The 15,899-nt window shown below is 36.2% G+C and overlaps 1 protein-coding gene across 4 annotated transcripts in view; it reads left to right on the forward strand.

Moving 5' to 3' along the window:
- CBLB (Cbl proto-oncogene B) overlaps positions 1-15,899 on the forward strand; it is a 198,776-nt gene that overhangs the window by 63,118 nt on the left and 119,759 nt on the right. The gene's annotated exons all lie outside the window — the stretch shown is intronic.

The following is a 15,899-nucleotide window of genomic DNA, read 5'->3' on the forward strand; positions in this document are numbered from 1 at the left end:
TTTGTTATATTAATCAACTTCCAAATTATCTTAATTTGATTTTCTACTAAAAATGGACTGCCACCGCCCTCCACCAGTTGGAATAATAGAACAAATAATTAAAACTGTCACTTCAAAGAATTCTGGGGCACAAGGGAGGGCACAAATGAGCCACAACTGACCCCATGCTCTGCCTTTTGTTTCAGTTTGAGGAAGGTGGAAGGCATGAACAGAGTGCTTTGAGGCAGCCTCTTTTTTACTGAACTTTGAATCTAGATAAAGTGGTTCACTCCATGAAAGTTAACTCTGAATGTCTTTATGGCAACCTTGACACCTTGAAAGAAACTGTATTTAATAGCAAATAGCAGTTATGGTGGAGAATGTGAAAGATAAATCAGTATGGGCTTGAAAATAAATGACAGAGCTCATAAATACACAGGTTCTCTTCTCAAATACTGAGCCTAAAGAAATAAATAGAGGTTCCATAATTATTCTACAAATTGTGTATTCTGCATCTCTTGGGTAATTATCACAACTAAAAATTATACATTACAATAATCACGACTAGAAAATTACCTGGAATTGCTTGCTCAGTAAGTATTTTTTAGTAACCAAAATTTGTACATAAAATGACTATGCATGAGAGCGATTTATAATGGAGTGCTTGTTAGTATTGGCTGGTGTAAAGACTTCACTGATTTCTCTAATTTAATTTTTGTCAACATTATAGGTTTAAATGGTATCTGCCTCAGTATCTAAGCCAAGGAATTATCCTACTCTTAGAATAGTTACACTACACTGATGAAATGGAACCCTATCAAAATATATACATATGTACATACATATATAAATTCTAAGACTATATTAACCTCATTCATATGTTAATCCCCTTGCTAACTTTATAAAATTTTTTCCATTATTAAATGAAAATATAAATTTCTAAATATTTTAGGGAATACTACTTTAATAGTAGAATCCACTGATGACTATGAAATGTCTGAGCTCCTTCAATAATAGTTGCATCCAGAGGTACTGATTGAGGGTGTGTCTAGAGGGGCCAGTTGTACATATTCTACTTCTCTTCTTATAAGCTTTGCTCCCTAAACATAGGGGCAAGTAAATTTTTATGGGTAGGTGTTTTAAGATTTTAATGTTCAAATTTTAAGATTTGAGCATTTTTGTCATATTTTGGTTGGCTGTGAGTCCCTTGGAAACCCTGTGGAACCTGCATTGCCGTGAGCATTAGTGTCTGGGACATTAATTTGATCTTTGGCACTCATGCAACTTTCACTTATGTTTTTAGGTGGCAACTCTGGAGAGCACTAGTTCTAACCTCTTTTGGCTCACAGACCCCTTTAAGAATCTAGTAGAGACCTGTGAATTCTTTTTATCAGAAAAATGTACATAAGCACATGAACAATTTTGTCTGAGGCCAAGGAGCAACTAGTGAGACTGAGAAGCAAACTGGGAACTGTTCCCCCTGGAGAGGACTAGATGTATGAAGGGGCACTAATGCCTGAAACAGTGTCACCTGTTTAGGTAGCTGCAAATCCTATGTGTGAAAAGTTGCAGTAAGGAATGAGGTTAGAGGCAGGGGTCAAATAATGAAGAAGAGTAAGGGTCTGACTTGTAGTATGGTGTCGGCGTGAGTGTTCCTGACATATTGCAGATTTATGCCACATTAGGGGCTTACTTACAAGATTATCTTAAAAATTATTAAGGTGATTCACCTAATTACTTTTGGCTAATTGATTTCTTTTTTATCATTTCTGGTTTAAAAATACATACTTTCAATTCCATACGTGAAGGAGGCTGTTCCTAGTCCTTCTTAGAATCCAGGCAGCATCCTCATCTTCCCCTTGCATCCCTTGGATCTTTCAGGACTTTTCGGAGGTTACAGCTCAGAATGTCATCTTGACAGAGATGTCCTGAGCTTGTTACTGTTTCTGAAGTATGTTTTTGAGTAAATCTTATTATCCTTAATTCTTACCCCAAGGAGTTTTAGCACACCTTTTTGTTGTTGTTAGCAGTAGGTTATCTTAGAGTTGTTCCTTGCCTGTGGCAAAACGAGGGACAAATTGCAAAGGAGTCTTCAAAATGGGCAGTGGGCAAGGCTCCCCCTGTTTTAGGAAGTCCCTTAGCTGTTCACTGTACCACACGGAGTGAAGGAAGAAGACCATTTCATGTAAATGAGTGCAGTGATGTGGTTAAGCACATCAAAGTTCTTTGTAAAGTGAAAATTAAAATTGTTGAGACCTATCTTAATGCTTACTTAAAAGTCTAAATGACTAATTTGACTAGCCATTTGTTAGAGGATTACTCATTTTAACCTTTGAGTTCATTATGCTTTAAGTAGCTAAACATATTTTAAATAATATGTAATACATTAATATATTAAAAATATGTGCTTTCTCATTAAAAATGCTATCTTTTACCGCTTTTATAAGTAGGGTATTTAACACAGTGATTAAGTATCATTTTAGTCTCCTATACCTAGGTTTTACAAGCTATTAAAGTTATAGACCATTTATCTGTTAATAATGGCTGGTGCTGCTTTTCATCCTATTTTCCTGAGTGCTTTAAAGGTTATTTTTATTAATAAGCCAATGTTTCAGCCCCAAAGTGAGGGTAAATCATCTCTAAAATTTGGCTTTCAGCCTGCCCAAGTCATGAGTGATTAAAAAAATCTTGGGAAAGTTCATCAGTCAGATATTCAAGAAATGTATTTTAAATCTCTTCCCAGGAATTAAAAAAAAAAAAAAATGCTGAGGTAGTATTCTCTCTCTTTCCCTCTTTTCAATAATTGTATGAATGAAATGAGTCAAACTTTTTTTTTGACAAAGTATGCATTGGACTGTCTTTCATGATTTGTTTGTTTTTATGTGTATTAACTAAATTTGATTTGTGCCGTAGTTTGCTAAAACCCAAATTATATGTCTTTACACTTTGTTCTTTTTCCCCCTATGATAGTATACTACAATTGTATTTTCTCAGTAAGTCAGATCGCGGCAGGGACATATTCCAGACTCATCTGTAGGTGTCCTTGGAATATTGTTGACTCACAGGATTGGGGTTGGTGGTTTTATATATATTTTGTTTTCTTACAAATTTTTATGCAATTCTAGATTATTGTCAACAAACTGATTGTAGCCAGAAAAAAGCTTGCTATTTAAGGAATTCTAAAGTTGGTTTTTCTGTCAAACATGTGAGTCTTGACAGTGATTCTCAATCATGGTGATACATCAGAATCATCTGGTAGCTTTTAAAGCAACACCATACTTTGATCCCTCTGAGGCTCTAATTGGCTGGGGCTAGGCTGAGCCCTGGCAGGCTCTGCAAGCTCCTCAGGTGATTCTGATGTGAAACCATCCTTGGGATTCATTGCATGTTAGAAGGCAGCTAGAAGGCATCTTCCTACTTAGTGGTTTTCAACTTTGGCTACCCATTGGAATCACTTGAGGAGCTTAAACAACTTGGATAGCTGTGTCCTATCCCCAGAGATTTTTTTTAATTGCTCTGGGATATTGCCTGCACATGGAGATTTTATAAAATGGCCAGGTGATTGTAACATGCAGGCAAAATTTGAGAAACACTGATCACCTACTTCTTTTTTCCAGATGAGGAATCTGAGACCCAAACCAAAGAGATTAAGTGACTTGTCCCAGATCCACAGAACTAGAAGCAGAATTCTGATCTTCAGACTTATTGTCAAATGTTTTTACAAGTGAACATTTCACATATTTTTGTGACAGTGTGGGTTTTGGTATGTCAGAAGTGCACATAAAATTATGTCCTTGGCTGCTTAGTCCAGAAAATAACAAATATTTTCTCTAACATTGGAAATATGAAAGGTCATCACTGAGATTCAGTCATTACCTTAGTTATGGGATAAGAGAAATTAGGAGCCAGAATTTGAAAACATTCATGTATCCTGTAACTTGCCCACAATTTCTGGAAGTAAATCAAGCTAAGAAATAAACCAACTGAAATTTTGTATTAAATCAGGCTAAGAAATAACCCAACTGAAATTTTGTTAGGCCGGGTTAACTCTATGTCACTATTTCTATAGCAGGAATTATATGACTGTTTGTGTTTATAACAAGGGGACAGGGGTCATTCTCTAGGAAAGGTTGCATGGGCTTCTCGTTGGAGTTACAACTATAGTGTATATTACAAAGCGAACTTTATCAGTAACATTAATAGCAAAAGTAGAAATTAAAGCAGTGCTTTAGGAATATAATTTTCAGCATGTCAGAAAAGGGGAAGTATTGAGAAAATATTATATGTGAACTATATAGTCTCATATATTTGGGAAACAAATGTGTATTTGGTACTGTTAGGGCAGAAGAAGGGGGTGTAAAGTAATTGTTATCCTTCTGCCCACATGTCGTTACTTCCCCAAACCCGTTTCCCCTCTCGTCCCTTAACACCAGTACCTTGCCTTACTTATTATACTTATTAACTTTCTGTACTCTTCAGCCTAGCATCTTCGTGGAGATAGGGTGCCTTTAAGAAGTATTTGTCGAATGAATGAAATAGACTGTAAACTCTTAGGGCAATTGTTTGCAAAATGTGATCTGCAGATCATCAGAATCAGCAGAATCATGGTCAGCAGCAGCAACATCTACTGGGAACTTGTTGGAAAGGCAAATTCTCAGGCGCCGCCCCTGAATTACTGAATGAGAAACTGGAGGTGGAGCCAAGTTATCAGGTTTTAAAAAACGCTTCCAGATTTTCTGATGCTCACAGTTGTAATGTGAAAATTGCCACATGTTTTTGCATTCTCTAACAGAACCTGACATGACGGAAAAGACACCAACGTGCATAAAGTAATCAATCATAGATGCCAGGTACTGTGCTAGGTGCTTTTACAGATATTATTGCAGTGTTTGGCACTTTGTATCAATCAGCTTGCTTTTGGTGGACAGTGAACCTAGTTGCTTAAAATGACTCTTTGGGTTGGCTGGGTGGTTTCTGTGCTTTGAACTGCTAAGCTGTGGTTGAATGGCCTAGGATGGCCTCACTCTGAGTCTGGGGCCTCAACTGAAGGGCTGGAGCTTCTCTCTCTGTGTCTCTCTTTTCTCCATGTGTCTTTCATCCTCAAGGAGGACAGCCTGGGCCTGTTCACATTATTGCATAAGATTTCCTGGCGGCAGGAGAGGGAACCCACCAATGCACGGGAGTTTTACAACCTCTGCTTCTGTTGTACTTCCTCAGGGCTCAATGCCCTAAGCAAGTTACATGACCAGGCCTTGATTCAAGGGGTGGAACAGTAGACCCCGCCTCTTGATGGAAGAAGCAAAGGTACATGCATACAGGCCTAGGAGGAATTTGTAGCTATTTTGTAATTTATTTCGTAAATATTTAATGATGGATTACAACATGTTTATTCCTCACAGAATATTAATGGCCTAAGGGTACAAGATAGATATCCTTTGAGGAAAAGGACATTTTATGAAAAATACCTTTCTAATTATTTGTCAGCACCTGTGGTTTTTATCGTGGAGAACTGTTCCATCCCAGCTTTCTGCAGAAATAAGGTCTTTGGGGATATCATTTTTTTAAAAAAATTTGTGGATCTATAATACAAATGATACAGTAAGTAACAGGTTCAGATTTTGAGATGCTTCAATATAGCATATTTCTGTTCTTTTAAAAATATATGTATATTTATTTGGGAGTCTTGGTGTGGGAGTCTTCCTTGAAGTAGATTATGAGCTGAAAAAATAGCCTTAAGTTCATATACATCTGATTCCAAGTTAAGAGTGTGTGTGTGTGTGTGTGTGTGTGTGTGTGTGTGTGTGTGTGTGTGTGTTGGGGGCTGGGGTAGAGGTGACTGGTGTAGACACCAATTAAAGGTACATAATAAAACCCCAGGAACTAAGAGAATATTCTTTCATGATATGTCTACCTTGGACTTGAAAACTGAATGTTTAAAAATATATTTTATTCTTTTTTGAGTTTTAGCATGAATATATCCTCATTGTAGACATTTTAGAAATATGTAAGTACAAACAAAAAATAAAAAAAATCATTTCTATATAATCTTATCACCCAGAGATAACCTAGCACAAGTGTTATTTCTGAATCAAATACTGAAATGCCTTTTTATTGTTTGCTATGTGTCTTGTTATGCAGGTTCTATTAATTGTTGTTGGACTAGTCTGTATATTAATATAAAAGGTACTAAAAAGAACTTCATGATGAAACTATTGCTGCATCTATTTAACAAATGGTACTAATTATTCCTATTCATGTAGTTAATAAAAATGTGAAGACAGCTTAAAGGCAGCTTTTCCATGCTCAAATGTTCTCTTATATAACTTCTACCTAAATATCCTTGTTTGTTTTTTCCTGCCCTTTGTTTTGTTTAATTTGTTTTTTTTTTTTTTTTGTGAATACGCTCTTAGTGTTTTTCCTTTTTTCCTCATTTTCTCAATTGCAGGGACTTCTTTTTTTGTTCTTTCCTATTTATCATGTGTTCTTTTCTCCATTTCTATCTTTATTACTCATTTTATATGTTTCATTTTTCCATCTAGACAGTTTGTTAGATCTTGAAAGATTAGCAACTAATTATCACCCTTGAGATCTTGAGATCTCCTTTTACCAGTATTGATATTTCTCTTAAAAGGAACAAGACCCTTTACTGTCCTGAAGAGTCCAACCTAATCAACTCCTGGCTTTCTCTGTGATACCCTATCATCCAGAACAACAGCAGCAGCAGCAACGTAAATGCATCCCGGAATGCTTGAGCCCCTCTAGCACACACATATAGGGCAGGCAGTTAGATTTTGACATGTAGGCTGCAGCTTTTCATTGAAATCTTGTGTGTTTGCATAAACTCATGCCACTCAAAATAAGCAGTAAGGGGGAAAAAAAAGGGTAGTTCTTGGGTTTTAAAAGAGGAAGTCTCCTTCCCTCACGCCTAATCTGAATCTTTAACATCTGGTTCTGACTGCAGATGGGGGGAAAGAAAACAGACTTAAATCTCTATTCAGCTGGTCTTACCCCCAAACAGTTTGATCTCTGATAACATTTCTATTTTTATTGTGGTCTGTAGGGTCAGATGTTTGTGTTAATGATTTGTAACGGGAGATAAGGCTGTGCCTAACGCCTTGTATCTCTCTGAGTGGTTATAATGTAACATGCCAACATTTCAAATCTCTAGATAGGGTTAGATGTAATAATTCTTTAATGAAAACTTAAAAAGATAAGTTATTGCTGGATCTCATGTGTTTCTGTCTTAGAGACAAAACAGAAAACCAGAAACCTTTAATTCATCTACTGATGGCATTTATTTTATTTTAAAATTTTAATGTATTTAAATTTTTGATTAGATAATAAATTCACATGGTCGAATTTCAAACAGTCCTGTGGCATACCTGTGTTTTTTAAAAACTCCAGTTTTTTAAAAAAAATTTAACTAGGTCTTTACATCTCTTTGTTCAATCTAACAATTTTAAAGTGGCATTGTTGAGGAATAGATATATTTTATAATTTGCTGAGATCATTCTGTATGTTAGTTTGTCTCTTTCAAAAACTGTGTGCCTGCTTCTGATAATGTATTTCAACTAAAAATTTGAAAAATGAAGTGGTCTGGATCTGCTCCTCAGATGGTTCCTGAGCACAGCTCAGTAATTAGCCCTTGCAGTGCTTTTACCACTGTGATGGGTATAACCAGGGGAAACTGCCTTGCTCTTGAGCTTGAATACATTAATGAAAAGAATAGAGCTTCCAGTTTCCATTAGTCCTCTTTCTGCTTTAATGTGCAGAATTAGAGAGTGCCCATGGAAGAGACATTCATGCCCAAGAAAATCAAATTATCCTGATGTCTGAATCAAATTCCAAATTTGAATTAAGTTGCAAACTTAAGTCAGGTCTAATTTTACCTACATTGTTTTATATACCTATATTAGAAATTTGCAAGCATTTTATTGGAAACTGAATTTTTATTGAAATCCAGAGTTTATTATTTGAAGTTGGTAGTTAGATTTTTCAATGGGAGGAAGTTGAATTTAAAAAAAAATAGTATTACCTTATCCATAATGCAGGTTGGAAAAAAGTGATGAGCCAGTTTTCTTTCTGATGTTAGCCTCAGTTTATGGATTTTAGCAGTTTCACATTTCGGGGACAAACTTTGAGAGAAAAGTAGGCAGTAGGGAGGTATGTTTCCTGAGGTCATAAGCTTATGTTTCAAAGAGTTAATGTTCAGAAGGGAGCAGAAGTCTTTCTCCCTTCTTTACCCAGAAAATGGGAGAAATGTGAACATACACACTCACCACATATCTGCCTACATAATTATGAATTTACATCCATTAATATGAAATATACCCACATATAATCTAAATAAATATTTCTTAAATGAAATCATACATTTTGCGTCTGGTTTCTTTTGTTCAACATTATGATTGTGAGATTCATTCTCACTGCTGCGTATCATTGCAGTGTGTTCATTTTCATTACTGTTTAGTATTCTATTTTGTGAACTTTTCACAATTTATTTATTCTCCTATTGAGGGATATTTGTTTTGAATAATGTTGCTATGAAGGTTCTCATGCATGTGTTTTGGTGCATATATGCATGCATTTCTGATGGAAATATAGACTAAGATTGCTGGATTGTGCGGTATGTATGTATTTCATTTTAGTAGAAAATATGTATATATTTTTAATATATTTTCATATATTTATATGATATCTGTTCTTAACTTTTTGGTCATTTAAAAATGAGTTATGGCATATCAATTGGTTAGCCCACAAGAAAGTCTTACCTATTTATATTGGGAACAAAATGATAGGGTATGTATACTTTCAAGATACCTTGCAGTTCAAAGACTAAATTCTAGCCCCTAATTGGTCTATGACACTGGGCCTGTTGCACCCTTTTAGAGTTTGCAATTTGATTTCTATAAATGAGAAGATAGAAATTAATAAGTGATATCTAAGATGGCTTCCATCTGTATAACTCTGTGATTATTTTGAAAAGTCCTAAAAGGATGATATAGAAGTATGCTTTTGTAAATATCTGCTAACTCTGGGGAAACAAAACTACTCAGTTAGGTTAATGTCTGATGATATCATTTTTATAATAATTCAGTAGTATTGGGAAATGCAGAAATCTTATTTGGGTTTTTCACTAAGTAAGCATGACTGACTTTTCATAATAGGCAAGTTCACATAAGACCCCATTATATCCAATCTTATTTTTGATGTTGGCTGTGTGTATTTTAATAGTCCATTCTTTTTTCTCATGGCCTTTTTCCATAAAGAACCTGTATTTGGAAGTCAGTTTCAGAGTTGGAAAAAATGAGCTAATACTTCATTATTTCATAGGTGAATAATAACTAGTTATTTGCAAGCCATATTTAATCCAGTTTTGTGAAAAGCTTCTTGTTCACTTTTTGTTTCATTTCTTTTTCAAAGTTCCTATTGTGTACTTAGCTCAATTCTTCACCTGTGATTAGAGGCACTGGATGTACTGCAGAGTAGAACTGCTACACTCTGCATGACTCTGTGAATTGCTCCTGACAGGAGTTCCTTGGTACCCATCTGTAGCCTGGAACTGGAAGTGATAGCAGGCATTTTAGTATGTCTTTCATGAAGTTAAATTTATCCAATTAAAGGAATACTTTTTTTCCCTGAGATTTCTGTCTTTGTTCTTATTATGTGAAAATGTTATTTAATGACAAGTAGATTAAAGGTTTTGTGTTAATGGCATTATTGGTGAAAAAAATAGGGTCCTATGTCTGTTTCACCTATTTTTTAAAAAAAATGTCAGCATCTTTTGAATAAAAGCATTTGGAAACCAGAGATTTATAAAATACCTTCCTCCATCAGTTCTTTTATATTGAAAAGACTTGCTTCTCTGCATCACGGTTCTTCAGAGCTCCTTGGTTAATTTTACCTTTGATTTATTTTTATGACACGCTAGCCTTTCAGGGAGTGTTGGCTATACTTCTGTGATCTGCCGAGAGTCTCTACCTTTCACTTTCCTTCTCTTAGGTGCTAGAATATAGCAACATCTCCGTTAGGATTCTGCAGCTGCTGCTTTCGAACTTCACCACTCCCTGGCCTTGTTCTATCCTGTGGTGTTGCATTCAACACCCCAGCACAGGCTGCACCAAGGTATTTCTCTCTTTGAGTAGAGGTTCTCATGTCAAAATGAGATAGCTGGGCTTGACTGACATTATCCGAGGATATTTATGCTCATAGGGTATGCCGGGAGGCCTTGATTACTCTTTAATTATTAAGTTACAAGAGAATATATAGCAGTGGGAAAAATCAGTTCTAGAGGAGACAGCACCTTAGTGGTGCGGTACATTTGGGGAAGATTATTTTTGTATTTCGCTGCTTGCAGGCATTGTTTTTTCCCCCTCCTTGCTGATCCAAGGATAGAACCAGACATATTGGATGGATTGCTTACATTTAGGAATCTCAAAGGTTAATGGTGATTGATGGAGATCAGTGAGGGGAGAACTAATTTGCTTCTTTCTCACATTAGGCATGGGTGAACCACACTAAGACTGAACTAGTGATGTCTTCCATTTACTGTAGTGAAGGGAAGTAGGGAAACAGCAGCCCTCTCTCTGACCTCTGGCAATATGTTGACCCATCAGAAGAATTTAATTTTTCTCCCACGATAGAAAGGTGGGAGTGAACTGGGGTGTGGTGATGGGGGTATTATGAGGCTGATGTTGATGTTTACAAATATGAAAAGTATACTCTGTCCCAAGACTGGGCTATCAATAACTAAGGGTGAGTTATTGAGCAAGAGGAATGACAAATGAAAGCCCCATAAGTAGGTGCCTTTGAGTTCTGACCTAAAAGAGAAGCTAAATCACTCTAAAACAATGACATTTCAGCCTAGTAGTGACGTTAGCAGGCTCCCAGCAAATCGGCAGTATCATGAGAGGGACTGATAGATACGTGGTTTGAAATAATGGAGTGGACTCTTTTTCACACATCTTTAGATCTGCAGGTTTAGATGAAGTTTTACCTAGAGGAAGAGCAATGAAAAATAAAGAATCTTTTGAGGTACCTGCTAAACTAAAACTAGACTAAACATGGATATGAATCACCTAGGTATCTTATTAAACTGCATATTCTGATTGAGCAGTTCTATGGTGGGGCCTGAGATTATGCATTATTAACTGGCTCTGAGGTGATGTCTATGCTGCTGCTCTAAGGACCAAATTTTTTAGTATCATTGTTAGAAACTTACTTAAATAAGTAATATCACTCATATTTCTGCATGTTTAGATTTTCCTTTTTAATACTTCAGCATGAAAGTACTATAAACAATGAAGAAATATTTTTCCCTGTGATATGTATCATATAGCTGTATTATGGGAAGAACAGAGAGTAAAAATAGATATTAATAGGATCCAAAGTAAACCCACCAGCCAACATACTGGAAATTCATTCTGATCACAAATCAAATACTGGGCTACACATTGGTATTTACAGACATCTCCATATGGTAGCATATTCACATGTGTGTGACACCAAACAGATGTCTGGAAAACAGATTTTTGTGACAGATTTTGACACAGGAAATATATCCACGCTCCATAAAACTTAATGGAAAAATGTAATGCTTAGCTACAGTCCATTTTTAAAAAACAGATTGTAATATCTTCCACAGAATTGGGCAAGGTTTGAGGAGTCTCCCTAGCCAGGGAATTACGTAAGGGAATGTCAGCTGGTGGCATGGCATTTGATTGGTTGTTGATAATGTGTGTTTTGGATTTGCCATATTCAGCTCAGTATTCTATTTTAGATCATGAATAAAGGATACATTCCTTTATTCCACTAAATATTTATCTGGTGAATCATTTCTGAAGTGAGGGAATTACTGTGGTATTTTGAAGTGGAAAGACATATTTTCATAAGTGCATGAGCAATGTGATCTCTGAGTCTGTTTCAAATGGTAATACACCAGGGGCTGAGAGTCTGCCAAAGTAGAACATCTGCTTCTAAGACATAGGCTTCTGGTTCATTCCTCTCTGTGTACCATTGTTTTCTTTTGCTTGTTTTCTCAGGTTGTTAAATCTAGATTATATTTTATCAAGCCGGTCCCCAACCTTTTTGGCACCAGCAGATGGTTTCATGGAAGATAATTTTGCCATGGACTGGGGTGGGCAGGGGGACCGTTTCAGGTGGTTTAAGCGCATTGGCTTTATTGTACAGTCGATCCTCTCTGCTAATGATAATCTGTATTTGCCGCCACTCCCTAGTGCTAGCATCACCGCCTCAGCTCCACATTAGATCATCAGGCATTAGATTCTCATGTGGAGTGCATGCCCTAGATCCCTTGCATGCGCAGTTTACAGTACGGTTTGGGCTCCTCTGAGCATCTCATGCCACCAATGATCTGACAGGAGGCGGACCTTACACTGTGATGCGAGTGATGGCGAGTGACTGTAAATAGAGATGAAACTTCGCTCACTCACCTGCTGCTCACCTTCTGCTGTGTGGCCTGGTGCCTAACAGGCCATGGGCTGCCCTAGGGGCTGGGGACTGCAGTAATCAAGGACACAGGGAAGGAGCACTCAAAATTTGTTTATTATCTTACAACAGAGAAATCTGCAATATATCTTTTACATTTGAATAAAGATCTAAGAGTTTCTAATTATTAAATGATGCTTCATGGTACATTTTATTAAAAGTGTTCTTCTCTTTTGAGCCCCCTGTCCATGCAGTCCTCCCTGGTGGGCTCATGGTTGCATATGTGGACCTTTGCATCCTGTGAGCAGCACAGGTAGATGGGAGGCCTGTGCAGGTGGCGTGGGCGGGCCTGGGTGGGGTGGCAGTGTAATATCTGTGACGTGTTCCTGCCACCCTGCCAGCGTCTTCCTGAATGCACATCACTTCTGACCCTGCAGTCTGTCGTATTGCCAGATCTGTCTACACCTCCATGCCTTCCTCTACCAGGCTTATTACTTTTATCTGGCGTGGTCTTCTGCTTTGCACTGTTTCTCTTAACCCTTTCTAAGAGGCCCAGATCTGAGCACTTTTCTTTCTTTAGCTCCTGTATTTCAGAGGCACCTTCAGTGTACCTCAACTGTAGTGTTACGCTGCCTATAATTGTGTGTTTTTATATCTATGTACCTGCTAGACTATAGACTGCTGGATGGCAGAGACTGAACTGGTCTTTATCTTATATTTCCATTGCCTAGTATAGTGGCAGATTTTAGCAGGCCCTCAAAAAATATTCATTGAGTGAACAAACTTTAGTAAAGTCATTGGAACTCCATATATGTGGGTCACAATTGCCATGCATATAAAATCATTCTGAAAATAGGGAAAACTGACATTTGTGTAAGCAAGCTAAACTTTTAGACAGAGAAGCTGTGAGCTATATCGTGAGTCAGATACATGGGAAAATGAAAAGATTAACTGATGTTGCTTTACAGCCGGATCTTTGTGGATTATTTGTAGCCTTTTTTTCCTTTCTTTTAATATTTAATTCCTTGTGAAATACTTAATTCAGCAGGAAATAATTAAGCAAGAAATTAAATGTTTCCACATTACTACACAATCCTCCCATCCTGATGTTTAACAGAAATATTAAAAATATTTTTTTAATTTTTATATATTTTGATTTTTATATTTCTGTTAAGTTTTAAATGATCCAAGAGAGGAATAACAACTAATTTTGGTGCTTACCATATAAATTAAGTCCTACAAGTCTTGGATATAGCAATGCATCTATTGAACAACCATTTCACTAAAAGCATTTACATAGGTAGGCGGATATAATGATCTGAATAGTAATATTTTTAAATGTTTTCTCAAAATTATTGTAATGATGGCTCAGGTATAGCTGGAAACCAAAAGAATTATGCAAACAATATCAATGTGTATCTTTAATGTTGATAAGTCAGGGATTACTAATAGTACTTGACTTTTAAACAGAGACCCCATTGAATAGAACTAGACAAGCCAACATCCAGGATGATTTCTTATTTAGACATATGCCAAATCTAGTTATGTTAAATTGTTTTTAGAAAATGCATGATTTAAATGGCACCTCAATTAAAATATACTGCTGTAAAGTCTATAAACATCTTATGTCTTTGCTTACATTTTACCTATGTATAATATTAGGGGGTTCTCTGCCTCTGAGAACTTAAAATTTGCAGAAATTAAGTCTGTTGTCTTGTCAGTAGAAATCAGTGGATTAGCTTAATGCTATTTTCACAGTTCAGTTCATTGTGTAGTTATCTAAGTAAATGTGTTTGGGGAATTAATTGCATTAAATTCCTTCTGATCCAAATCTGGGTAGGCTGGTTTCCAAATAGGATAATCCAAATTTCTTCTAAAAATCTTTCTTGGTTGGTTTGTTCTCATATCAGAGAAAATATAGCACATGTAAAAATTATAATTTCTTATGTAAAAATACTGTGTTCGATAGGAATAAAATTTTTAAATAATGTTTGATACTTTATACACAGATTACTTATTTATATTCTCAGAGAGAAGAGGGCCCTGTCTTTTCAACTGCTAGTATTGAATATGATGATAATAAGTTGGTAGCACTAAATATTAATAATAATGAACGTTTATCAAATGCTTACTGTGTATCAGCTTCCTAAGTCAATTATCTATTGCTGTATGGCAAACCACCTCAAAACTTAGTGGTTTCATTTAATAGCAATTATCATATGTCAAGGTTTTGTGGATTGACTAAATGGTTCTCCTTTATGTGAGGTAGGCTGAGGTGCTAGTTCAGCTGGAAGGGCCAATGGCCTCATTCACATGTCTAACATTTAGTTCTGCCCTGTAGCTGGGGACTCACTTGAATCTTTCTACAGGATTGCTTGGGCTTCCTCACAGTATGGCAGCTAAATGTAAGAGCCCTTTTAAAGAGGCAGAGGCAGAAACTGCAGATCTTGTAATGTGTAGAAATGATACAATGTCATTTCTACAGCATTCTCTTGAATAATGCAAGTCACAGGCTAGTTCAGTAGAAGGGGAGGGAAGGGAAGTAGACTCCATTTCACACTGGGAAGAATGACAAATATTTATTGGTCATCTTTAATCCTATATAAATCCTATGAGCTAAATACTACTGTAATTCATATTTCAAGGATCAGGAAACTAAGGCTTAGAGAGATTCAGTTGGTGTCCAGGGTCATCTAGTTACTAAGTGGTTTAAGTTTGAGTTTAGGTCCAGTTTTGCCTCTAAAGCTGGAGCTGTCAACCATTGTAATGTACATCTTCAGTGGTGTAGGCAGATTAAATATATTTCTACTCCAAAGCCAATATCTGAGGGTGGTTTTATTGATGTGGGGGATTATTCCATTTGCAATTAGACTGAGATTGTAAACATGGATCATGTTATTGAAATGCTATCATGTGGTAAAAGTATCAATTTTTCCAAATTTGGATATTTCTGGATTGTTGGGTGAGATGAAAGATAAAATTTTTAGACCTGATATTATTCTGTGCCTACTACATGTATTAGCACACTTCCTTACTGAGAACAAATAAATAAAATCAGCGTTTTAAACTGTACAGTTCCCAATGGGTGTATTCTGTTTTACTACAGTTCACAGTTTTCATATGGTTTCAATACTGTAGTGTTTACTATTCATTAACACGAAACACAGATTTTAAATTTCCTCTTTTTGGTTATTTCTGCTGCTTTGTAGTCTTCTTTGTTTTGAGAGTCAGCGTTATTTATGGATTTTTCTTTGTTGGAAAAAGTAAAAAAAAGTGTCAGAGATGCCTATGATGGTAACGAAGAAAATAAAAATCAAGGCTTCCAAATATATTGGTGAAAGTTTTCATATTTACTATAATTTTAATTTTCTATGTTGGGTTCTTGACATCCTGACTTTAGGATTTCTGCAGTGTAAGATTGAGGCATATTGAGGAAAGTCTGTAAGTTGAAATCGTTATATATAGCATGTTGT

This window comes from Lemur catta, chromosome 1 (assembly GCF_020740605.2).
Source record: "Lemur catta isolate mLemCat1 chromosome 1, mLemCat1.pri, whole genome shotgun sequence".
In the NCBI taxonomy this organism is placed as follows: Eukaryota; Metazoa; Chordata; class Mammalia; order Primates; family Lemuridae; genus Lemur; species Lemur catta.